Source organism: Eumetopias jubatus, unplaced genomic scaffold (genome assembly GCF_037043125.1).
Source record: "Eumetopias jubatus isolate StellerSeaLion01/CBP00866 unplaced genomic scaffold, mEumJub1_p1.0 scaffold_4, whole genome shotgun sequence".
Taxonomy (NCBI): Eukaryota; Metazoa; Chordata; class Mammalia; order Carnivora; family Otariidae; genus Eumetopias; species Eumetopias jubatus.
This window is the reverse complement of record NW_028274810.1, coordinates 176185521-176202850: the sequence shown is the minus strand read 5'-3', so window position 1 is coordinate 176202850 and position 17330 is coordinate 176185521. Positions and strand designations below refer to the sequence as shown.

The 17330-nt window shown below is 37.4% G+C and overlaps 1 non-coding gene across 1 annotated transcript; it reads left to right on the top strand.

Moving 5' to 3' along the window:
* The first annotated feature begins 663 nt into the window (after positions 1–663).
* On the top strand, positions 664–767 carry LOC114216870 (U6 spliceosomal RNA). The gene has a single exon (XR_003610851.2). It is a non-coding gene; the product is annotated as a U6 spliceosomal RNA (small nuclear RNA).
* The last annotated feature ends 16563 nt before the right edge of the window (positions 768–17330 follow it).

Genomic DNA, 17330 nt, shown 5'->3' with positions numbered 1-17330 from the left:
TGTACTTACTGTCATTTGGATGTCTTCTTTGGAAAAGAAGGCCCATTTTTAATTGGATTGCTTTTTTTGTTACTGAGTTGTGTGAGTTCTGTATATATTTTGGATATTTACTTTCTATTAGCTATGTGGATTGCAAGTATATCATTTTCAAAAATTTTCTTTCATTCTGTAGTTTGTTTTTTCATTTTGTTAATTGTTTCTTTTGCTGTGAAAAAGCTTTTTTAGTTTGTTGTAGTCCCACTTGTTGATACTGGATTTAGTTGCTTGTGCTTTTGGTGTCATATCCAAAAAAATACTGCCAAGATCAATGTCAAGGGGCTTTTTCCCTCCTTGTGTTTACTTCTAGGAGTTATATGGTTTCAAGTGTCATGTTTAAGTCTTTAATCTATTTTGTGTTAATTTTTGTAATTGTTGTAAGATCAGGGTCTAATTTCATTCCTTTGCATATAATTATCCAGTTTTCCCACCACCATTTATTGAAGAGACTAGCCTTCCCGCATTAAGTATTCTTGGCTTCCCTGTTAAATATTAGTTGACTGTATATGTGAGAATTTATTTCTGAGCTCTTGATTCTGTTCCATTGGTCTCTGCCTGATTTTATGCCAGTACCACACTGGTTTTGATTACTATAGCTTTGTAGACAGTTTGCAATCTGGAAGTGTAGTGCTTGCTTTGGCAGCACATATACTAAAATTGGAACAATACAGAAATTAGCATGACCCATGCGCAAAGATGACATGCAAATTCATGAAGCGTTCCATATTTTTTTAAAAAAGGAAATCAGATAGTACAATTACTCCAGCTTTGTCCAATGTTGTTGTTTTGCTTTTCTGTCTGAGTGATTATGTCTAATGCTGAAAGGTGTTATTGAAATTCCTTACTATTATCATGTTGTTGTCTGTTTCTCCCATTTCTTTTTCTTTTTTTAAGATTTATTTATTTATTTTAGAGAGAGAGTGCAAATGCGTGCACACGAGTTGGGGGAGGGGAAGAGGAAGAGAATCTTCAAGCAAACTCCCGCTGAATGCAGAGCGTGACTCAGGGCTCAATCTCATGAGCCACGAGATCACAACCTGAGCTGAAATCAAGAGTGGGACAGTCAACCAACTGAGCCACCGGAACACCCATCTCCTATTTCTATTAGTACTTGTGTAACATATTTAGGTGCTCCAACATTGGTTGTGTATATATGTACAATTATTATATCTTCCTGATGACCCCTTTAGCATTATATAATGACCTTCTTTTTTGTGTTACCATTGTTGGTTTAGTTTATTTTATCTGGTACAGGTACAGCTACCCCTAATTTCTTTGGGTTTCCACTTGCATGGAGTATCTTTTTCCATTCTGTCAGTCTGGGCCTAGATGTGTCCTTAAAGCTGAAGTCAGTCTCTTTTAGGCAACATATAGTTGGGTCTTATTTTTGTTGTTGTTGTTGTTTGCTTGTTTTTCAAATCTCTCCAGCCACTCTGTGACTTTTGATTGGGTAATTCATTCCATTTACATTTAAAGTTATTATAGATATGTAAGGATTTACTAATGTCATTTTCTTAATTGCTTTCTGGCTGTTTCATAGTTTTATTGTTACTTTTTCCCTCTCTTACTGTATAACCTTTGTGGATTGGTGATTTTCCATGGATCCTTTTTAAAATCTTTTCATGAAACTTCTATTATTATTCTTTTGGCACATTGAACATTCCCTTGTTTAGCAAAAGTTTAAAAAGCATACTTAGTGTGCTGCTTATAGGAACTAGCCTTTTGAAATGAATGCAAAATTGCTGCAGTATAGAGACCACGTTTTGACTTTTCATAGATGAGATGGTAGTCATTATGGTCAATGTATAATGACTACTCAAGTGTTGCTTATTATTTTTGAAGTTAATGCTACTAATATTAGGGAATATATCAACAAGTTTAGGATAAGAAAAAAAGAAACTTGAAAAGACCTTTCATTTTGACATGGAAGTATGGATTGATTGTTGAGATTCAGAAATACATTTGACAGCCAAGCTGGTGGGTAGAGGGTGTTGTAATGGCTTCTGGGGCATCATAATCCTTGAGCTTGATCTTGATGGACTGTTCTGAAAACCAAATAAATAAAGCACTTTTTGAGGTGAGTTTGAGGTGAGGAACAGTAAATATCAAATAGTCCAGTCTCTGTGACTCCCATTTAGAACAGTTGGTGTAAATGGCAAATATACTGTATATAAGCACATTTTGTACTAATGTTCATCATGTGTATGTATTATACATAAGCACGTAAATATGCACCATGTTTCTAGATATCTATATTTTGAATTACTGTCATCACAACAATATTCATGTTTGTGGTATTTCAAAGTTCTATACACTAGGGGGAAGAACCATTATTAAATGGCATTTTAAAATGAGAACATTAGATTGCCGTCTGCTTTGAATTTTTTTTTCAACTAGAGAGTTTAATATTTATACATAGGCTTTTAGTAGAGAATGGTGCATTGTATTTTCTCTACTCTATATTTTGCTTTTCTTTATGAATTGGCAATGGGAAAGGGTGAACTGCATGATCTAATAGGTACTTTATAGTTTCTAATTGCTATATTTTTATCCTGCCACTCAGTTGACTGTCTGTGTTGACTGGAGTCAGTTTTCCAGCATGCTAAATAGGCAGTGAGCCACTGTTAAAACTAAGAAATTTGGAATTGTGTCATGTACTGTGTAGGCTATAAAATATGAAATTTCAATAATTTTTAAAACTTATGTATCTGTTAATGAGTTTTATTTTCTTGCATTAAAATGATCTTGGAAATAATCACATGTACATTTCAAAGGCTTTAAAAAATCATCCACATGCAGAATAAATGAATGAGTCTTGTGTGAAGGGGATGATTAGTTCTCCAATTTTGCTTCAGAAGGTAAGGAATTGGTAAGATTTGGCTATTGCTGGGTCTGCCAGAGGTTTCTGCTTTGATGTTATGGGGCTGGGCTCCACATGCCACCAGAAAGATGGATCTACGTCATGTTATGCTACATTAGCAGTTCATTCAGGAATCAAGGCCACTGCAGACCGTATGACTTGAGCTGGGCTCTCCATGATTCAGAGAAACCACAGGGTACAATAATTCAGTGACTATCACATGATTCAGATTGTGATTTGAAATGGGCACAGTAACTTCTCAGCAGTTTTATTCTACAAGCAAATGAATGCTAGAACATCCCAGTTTTCATATATTTTGGTCAAACTAAAAATTCTAGTAATGAATGATAGTATACAATAGGGGATCTGGGGACATTTAGAAAGGTGACAATGGCATACATTCTCAAAGATCCAGTTCAAACACCTGCTTTGGATAGATAGAGTTACAAGTGATGTTTTCCATTACAAACTGTAAATTGCTTCTGGAGGATAGAATAGTAATTGAGGCTTTAATGTGAAGACATCTACTGTAAGTTCAGTTCACTAAAAGCAGAGTACTTGGATTGTCTCTGTCCTATCTACCTTAAAATGACATTTCTATGAAGGAATATAGGAGCTTCTGTTTAATTAATTTTATCCAAAGAGGAAAATATATTGGTGCTTTAGATCTGTAGGAACCTCAGGAGCCCATGATTCTGTTAACTTAGAAGTCATAGTGGAGAGAAAAGAAAATGTTGGGTATCTCCAGATACGAATCTTGCCTTTTCTAAAGAAGATATCAGAAAAGTTTAGAAGAAAGATTCATTTCCATGTTCAAAGATTCTGAAAAGAGAGAGTATCTAAGAATGGATAAAAGACTTTCAAAAGCAAATCCTGACTATACAATTACAAATGATCCTAATGCAGATGAAAAAGTAAACATTTCTGTGGGAATATAAGTAGATACATAATAAATCAACCTTTTGAAAGGAGATGCACATAGAAAGAGGACAGAAAAGGTGCATAACTAAGTAAGGATTCTGAAAAAAGAATAAACATTTAAAAATAATGCCAGAAAGTCTAAGACCTTAAATGGGATGTTGTTTTGAAAAATGTTAAAAATTTTAAGAAATATTTTTGCAAAGATAATTGGAGCAAGGATAACAAGAAAGATGTGATAGGCTCATTTCCAGGATAGATAAGCATAAGTTACAAAATTACAATGAGAAAGCAAGAACTACTTATTCTTCATTGCTTCCATTTTGTCTAAATAAGAGAATGAACTTTAGGAAGGAAGAGACTTCATCATTCACATAAAAGATCAGACAGTGAGAAAGTACTTAGTTGTTTAAATAAGTCAAATCTCAAATAGAAGAATTGTTAGGTCTTAAAAAGAGTTTGAAGATATGATCTTAGATTCACTGTCAGTATATAAATATAAATATAAATATATATATATATATATATATACACACATACATACATATATTTCACAGTCATTTTGCCTAGGAACATACTAGGTTGTCAGAGATAAGCAATCTTGATCCTTATTTCTAAAATTGGGGAGAAGATAAACTCAAGCAACTATAGATTATTATACTATTAATCTCCAGTGAAGGCTAATAAACAGGGAGCATAAGGTGAGTATTTTGAAAAGAATGTAGTGATCACTAGGGCACTTCATGGGTTCACTAAAAACAAGTCATCTGACTTAAATGATGTTCTCTCTTTTTCTAGGGTTACTAATCCCAGAAAGCCTGCTTATCAGGTTTGTAGATGACATGGTCTTTTAGGCATTATAGATAAATTTAGTGACATTACCAAAATTGAGAATGTTTCTGTTGGCTTGCCTGATAGAAACAGATGAGATGATTTCTATCATCTGTCTATCCATCTATCTGGCACTGGAGGGGGCAATATATATTTAACAACATTAATGTACAAATGGTCAGTGGTTTCGGTTTCTCATCGTTGCTTGCAGTTTTTATGGGAGCCACTTGTGTCTCTGGCTCCTAAAAATAGCCAACACAATCTTAGCTTGCTCTACAGCCATGCAATGCTGAGATTAACAAAACTCTTCACTGAGCAGTGTCCTCATCTGGAGCATCCACCTTGCTTTTGAGCTGTGAGCTTTAAGACAGACCCTAATAAATGCCATTTTCCTCACCTGAGGAGACTGAAAACCATGTCATATGAGAAACTGTTGAAACAGTTGGAGGATATTAGTCTGGAAAGGATTAAGCATGATGATTGTATTCCAGTACAAGAAAAATAATTTGATCTACTCATTGCTCACCCAAGAAGTAGAACTGACTAAAGAATATGAGCCAAAGCCTATCTGTCCCATTCAACAGGGACAAGAAGTGTCTTTTTTATACCAGGTTTCAGATAAAATCTCTGTTTTCAGATTTTCAGTTTTAGTTTAGCTGAAGTGATGTTCTCTTCTACTTAACTGGCTGCATAATCCTTGAACAGGTTATTATTCAAACACACCTGACCTAGAGTATCTAATTCTAGTAGTAATCATTTGATAAGTAACTCCATATGGACAAAGAGGGAGTCTAAGTATTTCCTGAGCCTTAAACTCTTTCTCATTATATCTCATTTTTATTTCTCAAAATACATCATTGTATTTCTTCTGTCATACTTAATTGTGCAACTCAAGCTGTGTGCACAAGGTGGTAGTACACAAGGTAGTTAGTCTCCCCAGATAACCTGTAGGACCATGTGTCTTCATGCGGAAGTATAGCAATGGGATTTTTTTTCTTAAGATTTTATTTATTTATTTGACAGAGAGAGACACAGTGAGAGAGGGAACACAAGCAGGGGGAGTGGGAGAGGGAGAAGCAGACTTCCTGCGGAGCAGGGAGCCTGATGCGGGGCTCGATCCCAGGACCCTTGGATCATGACCAGAGCTGAAGGCAGATGCTTAATGACTGAGCCACCCAGGCGCCCCTAGCAATGGGATTTTTAAAAAGATTCATTTATTTACTCGAGAGGGAGAGAGAGAGAGAGAGAGAGCCGGGGGAGGGGCAGAGGGAGAGAGAGAGAGAATCCCCAAGCAGACTTCTCACTGAGCATAGAGCCTGACATGGGGCTCAATCCCAGGACCCCGAGATCATGACCTGAGCCAAAACCAAGAGTCAACACTTAACCAAATAAGCCACCCAGGCGTCCTGCAATGGGACTTTTAAAAAAATACTTTATTCCAGTATGGAGTGTTGGAGCAAGCTTCTCTCCTTTAGAGAGGCAAGGAGTTGAGATAGCTGAAATTAGAGTGGGAGATGGATTCAGCAAAGTTAAAGCCTAGGTTTGGGCAAAAACCTAACCAGACAGATAAAGATTAGAATTGCACATGGGTGGTAGAGAAGACAGACTGCAATTCGTTCAACTGGTAGATATCTGGATACATTTAGTGGATAAAGGTGGTTCTAAATATAAAATCTAGGTACAGTTGAGGAAAAGAGAAAATTCTAAGAAAGGTGTGATTAGGAAGCAGAGGTTGAAATTTGGTGTCTGCATGAACACTACAGCTAAATATGTGATTGGCATAGCCCTGGGTCCCACCAGGATCAAACACACACACAAAAACTAGTTGAGGTCTATCTAGGAAGAGGAAGCAGGTCAGGCTTAGTTACCAGGCTATTGAAGTCCCTGCAATTCATGGGAGCCTGAAAAGAATGTGGTCTCTAAGGCCATTTCCATCTAGAAGATGACTAACTGTTCAACCTGTCTCAGTATCAAAGAGTGAACCTAGGTGTATCAGGACCCTCTCCAGGTGAATCCCTGTCCCACGCCTACCTCCCATTTCTCCCAGCATCTAAAGACATACTTACTGTCAACCTCCTTACAGCTTTGAGAGTCGAAGTTGTGTTCTGGCAAGGCCTGCACTTCTTTTGACAAATTAATATTTACATTTCATTCAATGTGGTCCAAAACATGTTGGAACTCTTTTTGGAGTTTGGAACTCTTGTGGGCATGTAAAATGGGACAGCTGCTTTGGAAAACAATATGACAGTTCCTCAAAAAAAACATAAACTTGGAATTGGCATAGAGCAGTTGCACTTCTGGGAGTATACCAAAAAAAATGAAAAGTGAGATCTTAAGGTTCGTATGTTCATAGCAGCATTCTTCACAATAGCCCAAAGAGGGGAAAAACCCAAATGTCCACTGACAGATGAACAGATGAACAAAATTGTGGCATATCCGTACAGTGGAATACTGTGAAATAGTCCTTTAAAAAATGAAGTCCTGACACATGCTATAATAAGGATGAACCTTGAAAACGTTGTGTTAGATGAAACAACCCAGACACAAAAGGACAAATACTATATGACTTGACTGACATGAGGTACTTAGAGTAGTCACATTCATAGATATAAAAGTAGAATGGGGGTAACCACAGGCTGGGAGGAGAGAAGGGAATGTGAAATTATTATTTAATGGGTCCAGAGTTTCAGTTTGGGAAGATGAAAAAGTTCTGGAGATAGACAGTGATGATATTTGCACAGCAGTGTGAAATACTTAATGCCATTGAACTGTATGCTTAAAAATGGTTCAAGTGGTACATTTTATGTATTTGATTTTTTAAAATATTTTATTTATTTTTTAGTGTTTGGAGCAGTTTTTAGATTTACAACAAAATTGAGGGGGGAGTATAAAGATTTTCCATATACCCCCTACCCCCCACACGTTATCATATTATCATGGTGCATTTTTTTTTTTACTAAGGATAAATCTACATTGACACATCATCATCACCCAAGGTCAGTAGTTTACCTTAGGGTTCACTCTTGATGTAGTACATTCTATGGGTTTGGACAAATGTACAATGACATACATTCATTATTATAATGTCATATAGAGTATTTATACCCTAAAAGTCCACTGTGCTCTGCCTATTCATCTCTTCCTCCCTACCACAGGAACCACTGATCTTTTTGTTGTCTCCATAGTTTTGCCTTTTGCAGATAGTCATAGCGTTGGAATCATACAGCATGTAGCCTTATCAGATTGCATTCTTTCACTTAGTAATATGCACTTAAGGTTCCTTCATGTCTTTTCATGGTTTGATAACTCATTTCTTTTTAGCAATGAATATGGAATATGTCATGTATATTTTAATCATCATAAAAATATCAAAATATGTTGCCTTAGAGAATAATGAGCTCTTCATCACTGACAGTGATCAAGCAGAGGCAGGATATATAGAGATAGAGACAGATTTAGATACAGAGATAAAGTTTTGTGTTTTTTTTTTTTGAGAAATATCTTACAGCTACAGAGACCGGAGGTACAGTCCTGGCCCAGTTACTTACTAGCTGTATGGCTTTGAACAAGTTATAATTTCTTGCTCCTCAGGCATCTGATTTATAAAATATATAGTTCCTAAATTGAAGAGATAGATGTTAGATCAACCAAGTAATATGATAAATATGAAATTGCCCAGAACAATCCATTATGTGGTTTACCAAATGCCCATTAAATGTTAGTTTCTGTTGGGCTAATGTACTGAAAAGTTCCCTACAACTCTTCAGAATTTATGATTCTAGGAGGAAGTAGCTTTAACAAAAAGTGATGATATTTTTATTTTGAGATACTGTGTGGGTATCCTGGACAACCATGGAGGAAACAGCGTTGCAGAAGTCATGTTCCAAGATGGAGACAGAGATTTTCCTCCTGGGCTGGATCAGTAAGTTATGGTTGAAAAATAGGAATGAAGCTGGTGGGTTGCTCAAAGACCAGGGAGATGGATTGAGACCAAAGAGTCAGCTAAGAACTGGAGAGAGGACATATTAGAAGAGAGAATTATGCTACTGGAACAAGTCAGGCTTCTTATTAGAGCAGGGATGTTTAGGGAAGTCAGGTAAGGGTGGGGCTGGATGCTGAGATGCTTCTACGGTGAGCCTCCTTGCTGCTGAGCTTTGGCCTGTGTTTCATATCTCCTTTCCTGTGCAGTGAGCACCCACTCCTCTCAGTGCTCTGATCAAAATCTCTAAAGCCTTTCCAACAATTCCTGATAGAAATGGCAGTTCCCTTCTGCATCCTACACACATTTCTCTCATAATACATATATCATTTTATTCACTTATGCTTTGTAGGGAGAGGCAGTGTTTTCTCTGTCTCCCCAGAAGTTATGGAGTAAGCAAATTAAATAACAAAGATGTGCAGACAAGGAGGCTAAAAAATGGACGAGCCAGGCAGATGCTCTGGAGGATCCTTCAAGGGAAAAGAATTAAGCTGAACATCATCTTCTTAAATGGCTTTACCCCTCCCGGCATTGAAGATAACTGACATTCGATCTAGATCTTGAAGAATCAGATAGAAAGCAGTTGCTTTTCTCACTTGACATGACTTTATCTCACATAGTCTGAACATTATCTGGACTCCCAACCACCACGAGGACATTGCATGTTACCATTCCAGTTTCTGGTGGGCACACGTTCTCCCTTCTGCTCTGTAGACGCCGCAGGACCACCAAGACACCTTGGGGTATGAACCCCACTTTCCTTCCTAGCCAGTGGCTCCCATAGTACAGGCACCACATTAATGATTGTGGAGTGAATGAGTTAATGATAAGAATCTCAAGAATTAACCCCTTACGTGGGCTCACTGCATCATAATTATTCTAGCTTCAGGGACCCAGATTTCTCATTCTCGGTCCGGGCAGATAGATGGATGGCTTGGGAATCTGTACCAGTCGGAAGAACAACAGTCTATCTGCTTTCTTATTAACTGATCAACAATTAAATCAGATCATCAGCCCAATCCCTGAATGTAGTATAGTTTGTGACTTTAAGATCAAAACCTACAAAGCCTCAGGTTGCAGCCCAGGACCAGGTAGGCCTGTGGCATCAGTGTAAATAAGACATGTGACAGGGGTTAGTTGTGCCTTGGTATAGATCCTTAGGTGAACCTTGGCCTCCTTTACACAAGGAAAAAAGAGTAGTCAACCCTGGGACAGGGTTAGTTTAATAGTTTCTATGTGCATTCTTACTAAGAAGTATTAGCCCAGGGATTTTAATGCAATTAGAATTTAAATTCCAGTTTCTTGCAAGAAATGACTTTTCATTAAAACTGTGATCTGAAATGGTTTCAGAAATACCCTGGCCACCAAAGCATATATTTGATGCATAGCCTGGATTCCCCTCAGTTAACATACTTGTATTTATTCATTCAATATTCATGTATTCATTCATTCAGTGATTATTCAAAAAAAATTTAAATTATGAATGGTATATTGTGTTTTCTAAGGAAATTAAGGCTATAAGATGTATCACTAGATAACAGACTCCTCTATTTTATTGGACACTTTATGAAGGCAGTAATTTTGTTTTATTAATTTTTATATCATAATATCTTTTATAGTTCCTGGCACATAGTAGGAATTCAATAAATACGTTTTAATGACTGAATAAATTTCCTACTTTTATAGGGACATTTTATCAAGCATGAGTGAATACTTTTTCTTACCAAAAGTGAAGAGTGACAATTTTTCATGGTTAATATCATTGGAATTGAAATAGCCACAAAGACAAAATTTAAATATAAAATAGACCAACTGATTTAAGATTTCAAAGGTATGTTGTTAATAGACTATAATGTTAAAGCTATAATTCAATGGCTTCTTAAGGAAGTGAGTGTGTATGAGGGATTTGAGAGGAGATTGATTACAGCTCAGTCAGAGATGTTTAAGAGCTGAGGTTTTAACTGAATAGACCAGATTTTGTTTTGAAAAGTAAATGCAAAGCATTCAGGTCATTGTTTTTGTTTTTTAGGAAAGAGAAAACATGTATAACTGAAAGCATTAGACACATGGAATTCTTTTGGAAAGCACTTCTAAGAATTATTAAACAATAAAAACACAAAAACCTAAGAACCATTTTTGCCAAGAATATTTGTATTCCTAATATCAATTATATGTATTCATCGAGCTGCAAAAAGAACTAAAGATCATCTAGCCCAGGCTGGTTTCTTTTGAGACAAGTAATGGAGGGAATGTAGGGAATTTCATGAAATGCAAAGGATCTGAGATTTCAGAGTATTTGCAATTTAGCAAATTAGTTTGTCACAGTTCCATGGATGCCAGTGGAAGACCCAAGACTCCTGGGTCAGAGGTGAAAGGCAGTTTATGACACACAGGAATGACAGTAGCCAATCTGTCTTTATCTGTGTTCCCAATCCCTCAGCCCCAGGACCCACAGGGGAGCATAGAAAAGGCCATCTGACACATTCACATGTAGTGGGTTGTATTAAGAGCCCTGAGCTTAAGGGCTCTGAATCTTTTCAAGAGGGTAGAAAGCATGTCTTCCCTTCCCTCTGCAAGAAGATTTATCTTTGTTATCCTGGGGAGTAAATATGCCTGCCCTTTCTCTGGATGGAAACACTGTCTTTATCTTCCAAGACTATTTGCTATCCAAACATCTTTGAAAACACAGCCCACAGTAAAGGGCAGTCGATGCCTCACTGCCAAGATATGCACAAATGTGAGAGATCCATGAAGATTTGTCTCCCGACAGAGGTGAGCCCCTTGCAGAAGGCCACACAGCTGTCTTCAAGCCTCCTTTCACACCACCCTACTATTTCCCCATAAACACCCAAGTCACAACAGCATTTTTAGAACATATAGCTTTTTATTTTCTGGAAGCCTTGCTGTTCCCAATTTCAGAAGCAAACTTCGAAATCTTCATGACAAGATTTAGAGAGTCCATACTGGATATGTCAATTCCTGATTCCACATTGCTTTACTACGTCCTGCCCTTTAAGGTCAATATTAGCTTCCCAATTTCAGTTTTGATAGGATTTGATCAGGTATATCTTGAGTCAATGGAAACAGTGGTGGTAGTAAAGGATGGGACAGCACCCAAATGTCAAGTAAGCCTGAACAGAAGGCAGCTCATCATAAAAGATGATTCTCCCACTTTCTGAGTAAGAAGAACTAATATTTTTGTCCAGTCTAAATGTGTAACTCTTGGAGATGTAGGTGAAAGTCTATGGCTTATTTATAATACTTGAATTAAAATTTTAATTACTTGTATATACTTCAAATCACATATGCAATTATATGGTATATTAGTTAAAGGCTTTTTCTCACATATCCTGAAACAACATCATTTACATTCTTTGCATGCATCTTCAACATTTAGAGCCGTTTGGGATTACCTAATGTAAGTTTTTAGTACTGTCATTTCCACATTCATGTAAGTCCTTTAAAATTCAATAGTTTTTGTTTTTTTATGATGTCACTATAAGATTTATCTTAAATCATAAATATATTAGGTAAGATTTTTTTTCCATCTATGTTGTAGGTATGTCATGATCTCTAAAATGTAAGAAAGTAATCTACCCCTTTTCAAACCAATATTTTGAAACTTTTGAGTGCAGTCATTTCCAACATTGGCAGGTATGAGGACATAACCCTGAGCATTAATCCTACGTCCAGGTTATATTTCTTGCATCTCCCCACTTCTATCAATTCATTCACCTGAGCTCCAGAAACAACTCAAATAGAATGGTTGAGAGCATTTCAGACTAATGTAGTTTCTTCAAAAGACGGTTTGTTATGACGTGCCCTGAGCCATGAGAGATTTTCTAAGAACTTGAATGTAGGAAAAATTCCACTTTACTGAGAGTTGATTTGAGGGATGGGGGGGAAATCCTTACCTTATTATACATGTGGTATTAGTTTATTTTAGTTGAGTAATTTACAATTCTGATCCTATTTTTCTTACCATTAAAATAAGAAAAACTGTGTATACTGCTTATGTCTTAGCATTGTTAGGAGTGTTGGGTCAAGTAATGTGAAAGAACTTTACAAACCATAATTTCCATGTGTTTGTGTATTGGCTTATGATGTTGTTCTGTGTCATTCTTGTCTTGATTGTTGCCATCCATGTTCACCTAGTCACTTAACTTCAAATTTGGGAGTCACTTTGGATCTACTCCCTTATCAAACTAATCGCCAACTCCTGCTAAAATTTTTCTCTTGGATATATGCTAGTCTTTCTACTTCTCTTTGCATAACTACTACTGGCCTTGTTCTGACCTTGTTCATCTTGTCTTGACAGGCTTCATGATCACCTGGCATTCTTTTTCTCCCAGCGATCAGAGTCACCTGTCTTAAATGCAAATCAAACCATGTCAGTCTTAAGATTAAAATGTCTAAATGTCTCCCATTTGCCTAAACATACCTAATGTGCATTTTTTGATACCAAATTCTATAAAGAAATGTTCTCTTAAAAAAAAACATTTTAGGGGCACCTGGGTGGCTCAGTCGGTTAAGCGTCTGCCTTCGGCTCAGGTCATGATCCCAGGGTCCTGGGATCGAAGCCCTTGCTTCTCCCTCTGCCTGCCGTTCCTTCCTGCTTGTGCCCTCTCTCTCTCTCTCTCTCTCAAATAAATAAATAAAATCTTAAGAAAATTTTATAGTGAAAAAGAAAATTAGAAATTCTGTAGAGTATATTCAAAACTTATTGTTGACAAATGCTCATTTACATATTAAAGGCTCTTCAAAGTCCTGGAATAAAGAGATTTTTTTTTCTTTTCCCAAATAGTATTATATACCCAAATTATTGAATAATCAGATTCTTTTGTTTGGCAAAACATCTGTTATTGCTCTAAGGAAGGCGCATAGGACAATGCACGCCTATAAATAAAGCCCACACTCCTACTAAACTGGTCCAGGGCCTGCACTGCTCTCTCCAACCTCCCTTCTCAACTCATCTGTGTTGTTTCCCTTGACCCTCAAACTCTAGTCACTGTCAGCAGAGTTTACAAGAAAAAGAGGGTTTGATTTCCTTGGAAATTGAGGTATATTCTACTTTCTTAAAGTCAAACAAGTTGTATTATTTTAGTTCTACCGTATCTTTATAATTGTTCTTAGATGATAATATATCACCTAGTCTTTTTCTTTGAAATAGATGTCATCAGGCTATTCGTTTTTTTTAGATAGCACATATATTTCAAAGGACTCATTGAACACTAGGTTTCTTATTTGGGTTGATATTTTAAGAGCAAACCTATTGGAATACCTTACTGATTCACACTATGGAAATAATGGACAGGGGCACCTGGGTGGTTCAGTCGGTTAAGTGTCTGCCTTTGGCTCAGGTCGTGATCCCAGGGTCCTGGGATTGAGCCCCGCATCGGGCTCCCTGCTTAGCCGGGAGCCTGCTTCTCCCTCTCCCTCTCCCTGCCACTCTGCCTACTTGTGATTCCTCTCTGTCTCTCTATGTCAAATACAAAATTAAAATCTTAAAAAAAATAATGGACAAAAAACAAGCATACAGAGTATCAACTTCTCAAGCCTAAGTGTTGTTCATATCTCAGGTACACATAGGGAGAAAAGGCTGGGATTGTGTAACTGATGGTTTCACCAAGAAGTACATAAATTTTTAAGATTGAGAGTTGAAGCTAATTAATGGTCTTGGACTCTTTTTTTTTTAATACTCAAAGGACCTGAAGTTAGTAGTTTGATAATTATGCTGTTCTTCATTTTCCGACAGAAATTAGACATGATTAGGAAAGCTGAAGTACTGGGCAGGTCAATTGCGCATCATTATTAGAGCCATTTAATGCATTTTAATGGTGGTTGATAAGGTACAAAATGCTACGTAAGCCAAAAGAAGAAGTTTTATTCCATTATATGTTAAGTGTAGATATAAATGAGCTCATATTTGCATTTTTATGCATTAGTTCAAAAAATTAAACATTTCCTCTCAGATATGAGTCATAGAATATGTAATTTGTGAGAGATGAAGCCAGCACCTCTCCACACAGATGCACCTCAAATCTGCACATACAAATTGTCCTTCGCGGGAATTAAGGAAAAGATGTCTTCAGCACTTGGGTTGCTGAAGAGTCATGCTTTAAGTTATAAGGTCTATTGGTTGAGTAAATAGTTCATTCCATTTTTAGTCTCATATTATTAATAAACATAAAACAATAACTTACATGTTATTTTCTTATTTACATCAGGCTTACAGATTTCACTGATTTATATAGGTAAGAAAACAAACAAAAACAAGCAAAAACTATAGTGCAAATACATCTTGCACTAAGAAAGATTCCACTTTCGGGGCACCTGGGTGGCTCCGTTGGTTAAGCATCTGCCTTCGGCTCAGGTCATGATCCTGGGGTCCTGGGATTGAGCCCTGTGTCGGGCACATGGCTCAGCGAGGATTCTGTTTCTCCCTCTCTGCCCCTCCCCCTCCCGCTCATACTCTCGCTCTCTTGCTCTCTCTCAAACAAATAAATAAGAAAATCTTTAAAAAAAAGAAAGATTCCACTTTCTTAGCCATGCTTTTAAAGCTTTTTACTAATTCCCATGTACGTTAGGTAATAGTCTTACATTTAAAAATTAATTTTCTTAAAGAACTAAGTGTTGGAATCTGAAGTGATCAATAAATATCATCCTTTCTGTTGGTCTAGTTTGGAAATGAGACATAAGCACAAGCAGATGAAGATAAAAATATCACTTTTTGTTTTTAACTGATAAGGTGGAGCTTATAGATTTTATCTGTTGGTAAGTTCAGTGGACGTACTAACATTTCATGATCTCCAAGCTAGACCATGGACCACTGCATCAGAGGGGAGATTAGAGTCTACAGAGCAGAGACACTGATCCAGGATTTCTGCCTCTCTTTGGCCCAAGGGAGGAGGACAGAGACCAAATTCCCCATGCTTCACCAGCTGAGAGGACCAGTTGCCGTCATGTACCAACTGGCTGTTCCACAACTGCAGAACTGAGGGGAATAATAAAGATGAGACAAGAGCCAGAACAAGGCTTCTCTCAGAAACCAGAAGAGTGGCAGCCAGTATCTGCTTATAAACTCTCACTAATACTCCTGATATGGGTAACACGTGATTTTTGGTAGGTGCACACATACTTCATTCTTTTCTCTAAAGATGCCCTTTTGTCTTGCGGGAAGCCATGGGGAGCCCAAGTATGCCTCCATTCTGTCTCCTGTGTGAACGGTAAATGGAGCTTGTTTGAGAAGACCGAGCTTGAGTCCAGAGCTATTGCAATATAAACGGCAAAGGAGGAACAGTCCTGGTGTCAAGCTCTTTAATCAGGAGCATCGGCTGTGACATCTCTCTGACCCATGTCGCTACTCTGCCTGCCACATCAGAAGACTCACCTGAGCATAATGCAGCCTCACTGCGCTTGTCCTGGAGCTCTTTCCAGATTTCACACCCTGCAGTGACCCCGGGGGAGGGCTTCCAGGGAGAGGCAGTGGTGTCTGTCTGGATTATGGAAAATTGCAGAACAAGGTCTGGAGCTGGTCTCTGTAGCCAGAGCACATAACCCTCATAAGAATTCTCTTCTCAGTAGTGTAATGTAATTGTTTGTTATCCCTAATAAACTAAATGCAATTCTAGAAAGTGAAATCTGTAACTTGTGGTTATTTATTAAGTTGTAAAGGAAATTATAACTAATGCCATTTATTAGAAAGGATTTTTAGTATTTAGTTTGATTTCAATGGCATTTTTAGTAAATGAATTTCTTTTTTTTTTAAAGATTTTGTTTACTTATTTGAGACAGAGAGAATGAGAGAGAGAGAGAGAGAGAGCACATGAGAGGGAGGATGGTCAGAGGGAGAAGGAGACTCCCTGCCGAGCAGGGAGCCTGATGCGGGACTCGATCCAGGGATTCCAGGATCATGACCTGATCCGAAGACAGTTGCTTAACCAACTGAGCCACCCAGGTGCCCTAAATGAATTTCTTTTTATGTGACTTGGTCTTAAGTTTGTGGCCCATTTGCTCTTCTCTGCCTTTCGTGTTCATATCTGAATTACTACATGATTTATTTGGCTGTTTACTTTTTTACTATTGGTCTTTTCTTCCCTCCACTAGCATAGCAAGCATCGTGAAAGAAGTGCTTGGCAATAGTAGGAACTCCTTAAATATTTGTGCAATGACTAAATGAATGACTGAAGTTAAAAAGTTATTTATCTAACCTCCAGTGGCCCATTTTCTTTCTTGCTGTAGCTTTAAACAGAGAATAACTGTTAATAACTCAGTTTTTTTAGGGAGTTGAGACAAGTGAATTAGTGAAAATCCTTGCAGGTCCATGATTTTGTTAAATGTTGTACTTAATGACTCATATTCTTAATACAAGTACGTGCTTAATGATTCATATGCTTAATATAAGTATGTACTTATTTATTTTTAATTGATGTAAAGTGAAGTGAGCAGTGAAGAGTTAAGTGTTTAAAAATAAAATTTCCTCTGCCATTCACAGCAGTTACAAGAATGAACAATCTTGTGCCTGTTTCTGCATCTAGACTTTGTATGTGTGGTTTCTTCTTCCCATAGTGCTCACTTCCTCCCCTTTCCCCTTGTGAAATCCCATTCTTTCTTTAGGTCTCAGCTTCCATGTCTCTTCCTCTAAGAGGCATTTCTAGGCCCTCCAAGATGAACTGTACTACCTGCTCTGGTCACCTTCATAAGGCA